The sequence below is a fragment of the Typopeltis vanoorti genome, chromosome 3 (genome assembly GCF_054136105.1).
Source record: "Typopeltis vanoorti isolate ZY-2024b chromosome 3, IOZ_Tvanoo_1.0, whole genome shotgun sequence".
NCBI classification, from domain to species: Eukaryota; Metazoa; Arthropoda; class Arachnida; order Uropygi; family Thelyphonidae; genus Typopeltis; species Typopeltis vanoorti.
Genome location: NC_143551.1, coordinates 46,432,601 through 46,444,124, shown reverse-complemented (window position 1 = coordinate 46,444,124; position 11,524 = coordinate 46,432,601).

The window sequence follows — 11,524 nt, the reverse complement described above, 5'->3', positions numbered from 1 at the left end:
AAGAATGTTAAATTAGTGAATTAAAATAAATGGCGTTAGCAGTGTGGTGCAGGCTGTTAAAGTGAGACAAATGAGAAACAATACACGCTTCGCTTTGTTCTTGAGAGAATCATCAGGTCGTGAATTTGATCTCTGTTGCATCATTCAAAGCCACAACTTATACTCTACATACAAAGTGATTGTTAAAACAAAGCAATTAGGGTACAGTTGTGGAGTTTGGCAAAGTGCCAACTGAAAAGACAATTAATTTGAAGTTACAGATAAGTAGGTGGTTGTTGAGCAATGACCAGAAAAATTAATCTATCCGAGAAAAATCAACCACAGCCATCGGAACAGATTTGCATATTTCTACTTTTGCTATCATAACAGTTTGAGTAGCCCATATATATGCATTTTCTATCCGAATCACATTAATCTTGTATTTGTTCAAATAATGTGTCCTTCGTTGGCAACAGGAATGTGATGTTCATAATTCTGTTGTTACGTTTTCTCGAAAACCAAAGAACCAGCTAACTCACTTTTAGGTTAAAAAAAAAAAAAACCTTTGTGTGTGTGTGTAAACCAGTTTAACTTGATTTTTACATAAGTATCCTACCGCCACCTGACGGCTTCTGTTAAAACTTCTTGCCGTTCAGAACAAAACAGCTAAATAAACACGTCACTTAGCAATATTTAGAGAAATAATGGCTTTTTCAACTCCATTACGTTTTTCGAATTTCATAGTTCCCAAAAGTAGTTCTTTTATTTCCTCAGATGGAAATGCTTGATGATCTTTGTACCGGATTCGTCGTGTTCTATAACATAAGAGAGTTTTATTAGTAGTGGTAGATGGGAAGTGGACATTTGTTGCACGATTTGGCATATGAACAAACTCACATACATCGCTATTGTTCCTGTAATGGCTTTCCGATTGAGTGCAATTATCTCGACCCATTTATAGGACAACTAGGTCAAAAAAAAAAAAAAAAAAGCCACTTTAGACTTCTCTTTAACCGCAGTTTTTCAAATCACGAGTTCTGTTATTATTGTTGATATGTTAGTGTTCCGATAGACGAACTTAAAGCACACAAAAGTATACAAAAACGAACACCAGGTGGCACGCTTGCTTTCGTATTAATTGCATACCTGTAGATTTCGAAGGATTGCACCTTTGGGCACATATTTTTTAGATATATTTAGATATATCGATATATTCAGCAGAAAATCAAGAATTACAAACTAATATTTGCGTAATTTTTATTTTTAAATTGAAAAATATCTATATAACTTTAGAAATATAAAAAGATTTATTTATTTGACTTCATAGATTAATGCCAGATATTTTACAATTATTGTTTTGTGTAAAAGAATAACACAGAGAAAATGGGGTGGTTCCAGTGTTCTCTGAACTATTTTTGCTCAATATTAGTGACGCTGGTTTGATTTCGAGGGCAAAACTGTTTTTACAATTCACAAAATTTCATTTTGATTACGTTTAAAGATCAAATGGTGTTTCTTTTAACTGCCGATAGAGGGACAAGTGTGAAAATTTTCTTCTAAATGAAATTGACCTAAATACGCATTTTGCGAGTGTTTAACGTGCAGAAATGGACTTATTAATGAATTCAGAAAACGCAAGAGGTGCTACCAAATGCACGCAAGTATTTGCAGAGCTCCGAGTTTATTAAAAAATGAGTTCTTCAAAAGACTAGAGAAGGGGAAAAAATGAATTAATTTTCTAGTTTCAACAATGCATTTGGAGGACTGTGCATGCGCTATTACATTGAAAGGTTGGCTGAATTCCGGTAGGGTGCGCAAACTAAATGAAAGAAGAAAAAAAAAAAAAAAGAGAGAGGGGGACGGAGGGAGGGAGAAAAAAAAATCCAATTTCTTATATGACGCCAGCAACATTCTTCGGTGTGAAAGCCAAAATTTTCTCTTCGTTTATGGAATATGTTCGGGGGAATTAATGTTTGCAGTTAAATTTGAAAAGCTACAACTGAACATGTGAGTAAAAAATCGATATATCTCTGACAGCCGAGGATATAACGAAAAGCGGGCTAAAAATAATCTCTTTTCTATCGTATTTCTCCTTTTAAAGAGTGGAGGTCCAAATAGTTAGAAGGTGTACCTGAAAAATGGTCCAAACCATTAATAAAATACATGAAGCTATTAACAACACGCATAATAGGAAACAAAAAAGAGAAGTTCGCTAAAAACAAAATAGAAAGAGCTAGACGTCCCTATAGCCGGTGACTGATCGTCGAACACCAGTAGGGTGTCTACTTGCTGCTTCCAGCAAAGACTCTTTATTGGACAGCCATGTGATTTCCACTAAGACACCCTCTCAAGCCATATTTACACAAGTATGCCTATCTCCCGAGTTCACGTAGTCTCCATTGACATAAATGATCGAGCATTTCAGAAGCCTCTTGCAGATTAAGTTTTGCAGCACGCAGATATCTCTTCGAGTGCTAAAACACACACACACACACACACACACACACACACACACACACACACACACACACACACACACACACACACACACACACACACACACACACACACACACACACACACACACACACACACACACACACACAGTCTATCTTTCCATTTATCAACAAGTATTTACGAACTAAATAAGAAAAAAGAATTGCAAAGGTTTTGCTTAAAGAATAAATGGAAACATTACCATCATCTAGTGATAACTTAAACTCATTCAAATTATTCATCCATTTATTTTCGTACCAGAATACTGAATTAATTTAACCAAGACTGTCTCCACAGTCAAGGTTTTTATATCTTATGCCTGGTATTATATTTTATTTATTTTTATAAAAGGAACCGGTTACTTCAACACTCAATTAAATTCAATCTCATTCAATTAGTGAGAGAAATTAGTTCCAATGATGAAACATCTTCAATATACTTAAATTATTCTGCGCGTAATTGATTATTATAATGATAATTTTATAGTTTAGTTTAATTCAAACAAATAAACGTAAAAAAAAAAAGATTCAATTTTGTTTTCAAAGTACGTTAAATACCCCCCCCCCCACACACACACACAAGCGTTACTGGGTCCTGCTCAATGGTGGCACTTCATCAGATTCTGGTTCATCTGAATTTTTCTAATATGCATAGAAATATCCACACTGAACTGTAATAGCATACAGATTTACCTTGATACAGAGATTCCCAAACTTATTTTGGACTGTCTTCGCATAGCAAAAGTGGTTTTAACTTTCACATCTCTTCTCCCTGTAATAATCAAAATTCCAAAAGTGCAAATTAAATTAATACAGTGAATGATTTTAATTCCAAAAGTGCAAATTAAATTAATACAGTGAATGATTTTAATTCCAAAAGTGCAATTGAAATCATTCACTGTATTGATTAACACGAAAGTATCAAAATCATTTCTTTACAAAAAAATTAAAAAATTTCAGTATATATTAATTGAAATGTATTGGTCAAATGAATATCTAATAAATGTAAACATTTATTTAATTTTATTTATTTCGTTAATATAAAAATCCTCCCCCCCCCCCCAAAAAAAAAAATAATAATTCGTCATCCAAGTGTGATTACATCGGAAAACATTTGAAGTATGTATCAAAAAGCCAATGTTTGTTTGTCACAAATGATTGTTAATCAATAACATACTATGCGGGTAAGATTAGGTTAGATAATCTGAAAAATCCTTTTTTAAACCGAAACATGGAACTTTTTTTATCACCCACTTCAGGCTGGTGTGGTGTCACATCTGGATCCTTCTAACCGAAGAATCGCAAACAATCATGCTGGATTCCAGCTAATAACGTGTTGGTTGGATACACTAACCACTTGTTTTTACCGTACCATTCTGTCATTTATGTTTCTTTTCAAAAGTTAATCATAAATACTTCGCCGCATAACTAGAAAATACATTGTGCAGAAGATGCATCGCAGTAGATAGTTTTAAAATTTTACTTTGTAACCCAGCGGTTATAGAAATTCTAAATTGTGAGTTTGGCTCCCAGTGATGACATTTTAATAAAGTTGAGTTTGCAGTTTTCCTGAAGAGTTCCTCCTCGGTCTCTGTGTGGAATGATGGGTTTGTCTGCTACTACAGAGCTGATGCTTGGTGAATGGAGTGTTTTTTTCTTTTTTTTTCCTGCTGCTGAGTAGAGCAGAGGCTTGGCATGATGGCGAGCTTTGCCTGGTTGTGCTGGACTAAGGTTCGGTAAAACCAAGAGATTTCTTGAGCTAGATGAGAGAGCTACCTTTTCAGATCACTCATGGGTTTTTGGAATCCTGAGAATCGATGAAATGCACAATAAAAGTTCAAAACAGTTTGGATAGTGACCCTTCCCATGATGCTTAGCAATATATCCGTATTGTGCTTTGCATTATGGGATACTGAAGGCAATTAATGTTAAGACATCAGCCTCTATACAAATAGGTGGACTTGTGAAGTTACTTCACGCGCAAAGCATGTCGAAAAAAGGTTGAACAAGAATCTATTTTCTTGTCAGTTTTAATAAAATTTTAGTAAACAAATGTTGGGTTTAGCTATACTATGCGAAATTTGCGAAAAAAAACTTCAAGAATCATAATTAAATACGGATTATTTTTAAAATAAGCGTAATTAAAAATCTAAGCAACGGTGGTAAGCAGTAAGTTTATATATAAATTACAATTATTGGATTGTTATAATTCTGATGTTGTTTGCGTTATTGCTTTTTTTTTTATGATACTAGAAAGCAATGAGAGATTTATGGAACTCTTTCTAGACATACATTTCAGTGATAATATATAAGAGTGCGCGCTAGTTCAATATACGCATCGGAGTCACGCTCTGAACTCAAATGGTTTATGTGCGTGCTGGGTAGGAGGGAAGGGCAATGAAGTTTTTTTGAAATATACATCGCTTGTAGGAGGGGGGGGGAGAAAATATTGACTACTTTAATGGGGTTTCCTAAACTGTTTAGAAGTATAAAAAAGAATGATTCAGAGAAGGAATGAACCCGCTAATATTGTGCAAACGGAGATTTAAAAGGCAAAAATATATATAGTCTATATATATATATATATATATATATATATATATATATATATATATATATATATATATAATATATATATATATATATATATATATATATATATATATATATCGACGGCGAGTGTATAAAAAGAGGTGTAAGGATGCTGAACTTCGCACGGTGAATAAAAATAAATTCATGCACACGCAAAACAAGTCGATATTAGTTGCAATCGAAAGACGTATAGTTCTGTAATGCGCATGTGCAAGATGCCTCTTTATACTATATTAGAAAGAGCATCGGATTTTTTTATCTTTTATAATACAACACGCATGCGATTATAGAGGGGTGAAAAATATAAACGAATGTTACTTTCATTTGCTGGAATGAAAATAGGATTTTTTTTTTTTTTTTTTTTTTTACATCTCGCAATATCGGACTGTTCCGAGGTCACGTGACCGAGTGAGTGAAATAGAAGAGATGAAATGAAATAGAAGATTTTATCAGGAAAATCACTTACCCGTTTTAATCTGGAGTTCATTGAACAGGTTGTCAGGTGATCTTTTATTAACTGAGTGACCTTAAAATTCCCTGTACAGGAGTTTACCGCTAATGGGAATGTAATTATCTGCTAATCTGGTTATAAACGACATTTAATGTTAACACGAAGGGTAAACATTGGATCTGTCTGCCATTCGTCTTGCGTTTGATGGTTGAAAACATTAAAATATCATTTACAATGGTCACCATGCAACAACTAATCGCCTTTGGTTACCGCCCGTCACTAAGATATGAAAACAGTCTGCAATTTAGCTCGTATTCGGATTAGATTAGCTTTCGGAAACGATTAAGGCAATGCTTCAAGTCCAATATTCGCAGTGGATTCTTCTTCTTCTTCTTCTTCTCTCTCTCTCTCTCTCTCTTAGAAATGTATGCCATTGAGTGATAAACTGTGTATTCATGATTAGCTTGTTGAAACCAGAAATTCTCAAATAGCCAAGCTGATTGATTAAAATATTACTTGTTTATGGGATTCTTATTTTAATTCCCTGATACGAATGTTAATATGTACATACTTGACCATTTATATATACGTTCAACAATGTAAACTAAATTAGGTGGTGATTTCTATCCTCCGATGTGATGTCACTCGACTATGAAGGCTATAAGTAGCATACGAAGCTATATTTTCGTTTAGAAAGCAATTTCCAGATAACCAATAGTCTACTAGTGGAAAACATTTATCCTTTATGAATAAATGTTTTCATGCTATTTCGGGTGAATTTGATATTTGGCTTCTATGACGTCGCATTAAGTCAGACGCGCGCACGGACTGCACTGTATATTTAGCAAAATGTACTACATCTACATTGTGTACTAAAAATCTAGCCTGTTTAGTCACCAAAACATGACGCTTCGATGACGTCACATCTATTTTGGATGTCTCGTCCGAAACACTGCAAATACTACATTCTGGTGTCGCATTTCATTACTCCACTAATATAACACTTTTGGTTGTTATAGTATGAAGCAAGGATCAGTTGTGGTCAGAAGAATAAACTACAGTGGATTAAAACACACTCGTCCGTAAGGAAGTTTGCTTTGTGTCAAGGGATAATATGGCAATCGAGGTGAAGTCAACAGCCTCTGTATACTACTAGAATAGATACAACACACTCCATGCACACTCGAGTAAGAAATAAAATCATTGCATGGAAGACTATTACATAAGTTGGAACCAAATGAGAATGGATATGAGAGTGTTGGCGTGGATAGGTAGACATCAGAGAGTGGTATTTTGGTGGCGTGGAATCAACACCAACCGAAAAGACTAGTGGAGTACCTCAGGGCTCTGTGTTCTAGGACCATCGCTCTTTAATTTGTACATTAATGGTATAGTGAAAGATTCGAAGGAGGATATTTAGCTGACGAAGCAAAACTAGGGAGGACAACAGCTGAAGAGAGCTGTTGTCCTCCCTAATTGCTGATACGAGCTATTATAAAGAGGAATATTAACCTCCTCTTTAAGTTAGCAGTGTGGGCAATGGCTAATGTTGTAAAATGGAATGTTAGACACATTGGGATGAAAGGGTTAGATGCTGTATATCACACTGATGGCACTGGATTGCATAAAACATTGATGTGGTTAGAGAACGTGGGATGATGGTGGAAAGAGATTTGAAATTTAGACGACATATTGCAAGAGTTAGCAAAATAACTCAGAGGATTACTTGAATGTTGAAGAACACATTGACAAATAAAAATAGGGAAGTTAATATTCCTCTTTATAAGGCTATGGTTCTGCAACATGTTGACTACTGTACACAGATTTGGTCACCACCTGCGTTTCTTGCGGATCGGGAGGTGGTGGAGAAAATTCAGGGTAACTAAGCTGGTGACAGGTCAGTGGAATGATCCCTGAATCTATCCTCATAGGGATCATTCCACTGTGTGGGTTGCAGAATTTAGCTGACAGACAGAGGAGAGGGTATATGACACAAAGGGATTCTCTAAGATTGATGAAAAGACATTTTTCAATACATGGGGAATAGGGGAAGAAGAAGGGGTCACACCTGGAACTCGCCTAAGAGTCTAGTTAGTAAGGGTGTTCGGACTAGGTTCTTTACTTGGAGAGTGGTGAATGAGTGGAATGGATTGCCAGAAGCGATCCGAGTGTCCCAACGGTGAATAAGTTTAAGGAGATGTGATAGGTGTTGTGTGAGTAATGGGTAATGTTTTCCTCCTGCGTTGAGTCTTTTGAATCCATGGAGATACCCGTGTAAATAATAATAATAAATTGAAAATGCACAGATGGGACTAAGGCTCCATATCTGCCTCCAATAAAAAGGCAATAAGAATAGCGGCAAAGGATTTGTGTTAGATATCACTTCGATTTCGAGGGGGAAGGGGGGGTCTGGAAAGGTCTGATAAAGACTTCGAACAAAAAAGAGATATGCATGGTTTATGACGGAGATTGGTCGATCCTTTCGATGCAATTTAGAACTTCCGTGCCAAACAATAAGCAGAGGTTAAAATCGTTTCTGATGCCAGTACGTTCCATTCCACCTTTTCAATTGCCAAACCTACTAGCATCCCATTATTAGAAACCTCAAGTTCTGCCATAACCAATGTCCTAAAGACCTCCTTGCTATACTACAATGGGAGGGAATTTGAGGATGAAATGTAAGTCTATGAGCGACTATGAGTCTATGGTAGGACTAAAATACTAATTGTGGGAGTCGACTACTTCAGATGTTGGATTACCTCCTATCTCTTTAGGGTACTAGAGAATCTGCTCGGAGATGCCGGGAACCACAAGAAATCCCACAAGTATTTCCAAAATATTTAGACAAGCATTCCAAGATGATGCAAAATTTGTTCTTCGCTTGGAAAGACGAGATGGGCTCAGAAGATTGGAGGAACCTTTATAAACGCTTTTCAAGTAGAGGTGAGTGTCCTACAGGAAACTGAGCGTTTTTTTCATCCTCAACAGACAAACTGACCGGAAAACACACACACACACACACAACACACACACACACACAACACACACACACACACACACACACACTAGGGACGGCCCTGCGTGTGTGTGTGTGTGTGTGTGTGTGTGTGTGTGTGTGTGTGTGTGTGTGTGTGTGTGTGTGTGTGTGTGTGTGTGTGTGTGTGTGTGTGTGTGTGTGTGTGTGTGTGTGTGTGTGTGTGTGTGTGAAATGCCGGACCTGTTCTCTGAACGGAGATACCGTCCAGAACCTGCAGCCAACAGAGGGTAAACATGAATGACTTTCATCACTTAGTGTGGGATGTCCACCCTGCTTATTATTAATAGAATAGTTGTAATAGAATTACAACTTTTTTCATGGGTGCGAACCGCATTAAAAAACAGTACTTGCTTCTAAATTGTTGAAGTATTGTTCCTCAATACTTCCATTACTTTTTTTACGTATGAGGTGTGTTTATGAGATATCACTTTTTCTTAAATGAAGACAATCCAAAAAAAAAAAAAAAAAACGACTGGTCATAATCGGTTCAATGATTTCACCTGCATAGGTGTCCGCAGAAGTGTCTCCCCCACCCACAAACACACACAAACACAATAAATCCGCTTTCATTTTAATCCGGTTATACTGAATTCATCGCAGAACTTTAAAGCAACCTAAGAAAAGTGGTGGAAAATCCGTTGAATTTGTTTTTATTATTATTAACTGGACTTAGTGGTTCAGATTTGGAAATATCGGAGCTGTCACCATCTCATATCTAAACGGCAAGACCATAACGTTGGCAAACTTTCTCCCACCAGCACAGATAACATGGGCAAATCACCCCTTACTCCATTAAAAGAACAACAGACTGCATTCTTTATATTTATCTTTTGCTATAAAAAGACATTAGAAAATCTGGAGTCGTTTTTATCCACACTTTTATTCAAAAGCTTCGACGCTAGCACACGTCCTCTCCATTGCTAAAATAATTGTTAATGACCACTAATATGAACTTAGTCACCTTTGATCCTCCAGGATTTTCCGTCACTCAACTGCGGACATGTTTTGTAAAGGTTCAGAAAATCTCTCGCAATCAGTGTTCACATTTCCAGGATTGTTCATTTGACTTGGTATTCGTGCCCGCTCAGCAAACTACCTCAGTAACTGCCTGAGTGGCCACTTTCCTTTCCAGCAGCCCACTAACATCTCGTGGTAAATGACTTTCTTTATTCATTTTTCTCTAAAAAGGAAGACTCTGCTCTTTCTTATACTTTCTTTCTACTTTATTGTCTTTTATAAACTTCGAATCTCATCGTTCCATTCCATTTGTGACGGAAAAGTTTGTAATGCTCAAACATTGTGAACTTCGTGATCAACATTGTGTGGTGATTATCATGCTAGAGTGAGGAAAAGCTCGGCACCTTCAACACGACTCTACAGATAGAATCCGTTTTTCCGTCTCGGATTGAATGTTATCGTTAACCATTCATTTTGAACAAACGTATCATATTGATATCCTCTCATTCGTAGCAACCAAAAAAAAAAAAAAAAAAAAAAAAAAACCAAGTGTCCATTTCTCACTCAAGATTCATTTTTTTTTCTTTTCTTTTTTATAATACAACTGCTAACTTTCTACAAATTCTTCTACATATATTCGCCTCTCTCTCTCTCTCTCTCTCTCTCTCTCTCTCTCTATTCACTGATCTGCCCTTCATGATTCCTCCACGCCTATTAATACGCAAGCGGATTAAAGTCCATAAATAGTCCAACTTCAAATCCATCGAATTGGCTTCCATGTTATTTTATTTTTTTTTTATTCACCCATTTCCTTTGCCTCTATGCTCTAAAATAGTCTTCATCATCCCCATAAGTTCCTTCTTTGTCACGAATGTCTACCTCACTCTTATGATACAAATATGCTATATATTCTGCAACTTGTTCAGTGTCAAACTATTAATATATATAAAAGGGAGAAGCGAAGAAGAAAAACAAAAGTTCATCGGATTTCCATGCTTGCTGTTCTAAAACTTAAGATCTTCCTCGTTGTACTCAAAAGACATCGCACAACATTTTTGGCCACACTATTACGTGATGTTATGGAAAAGTCCAGGTGAAGAAGTGTATCTGTATAACAGCATCATAAGTCGCATTTCTTCTCAATATAAAACACATAAATGACCAACTCCATCGTTATTTTATTCATTTATTTTCCATAATAGCTAAACACCCATGAACGGCGAAAACTGAGATGCTCACCATCTCAGTTTTTGTTCGGTCGGATCATTTTCAAGGGACACAAACGAGAAACATCTGTCGAAATTATATATCGCAATAATTTTGTCCCAGCAGGATGGATTCAATTAAAAAATGGGATTTAGGTTGCAAACTGGAAGTTGTATACATGTTTCATTTTTGATTACGGCTGGATCATTTTCATTGATTCGAAATGATAGCAAAAGTTTTGATCTGGTTGGTGCAGTTAATGAAATTTACTGTAGTTCTCTATGAAAACGAATTAAATCATATCAATTTTGGTTTCAACAGGATCGTTAGAATGACAAAATTATCAGAACTGTTTGATATAAACGTGTCGATAATCATGTAGAAAAAGAAAAAAAGAAAAAACTGCAACATCTTTACAAACAAGTAATCTTCTACACGAACGTGAAAATAAACCGAAAGGTTTAAAACATATCCATCTATGAATAAATAATTTCATTTTTTTTCATTCGCTTCCGTGTTCCCTTGACAACAAGAGGTGACACGTGATAGTTTACGTAGTCAAGAACGAAATAGACGACGCCCGTAAGGAAGTGGTAACATGTTTGCTATGGTACGCCACGTGTTTGTCTACGGTAATGTTTTAAGAAAACGAAAAGTGACACTGTGATATCGCTCTAAGGTGTTCTCTCTCTCTCTCTCTCTCTCTCTCTTTCTTTCTCTCATCCAACCACCCACTCACACTTTATTTTGTCTTAATAAAGAGAACTCTTGCATAGTCATGCTAATTGTTGTTAATTCGAATTCCAG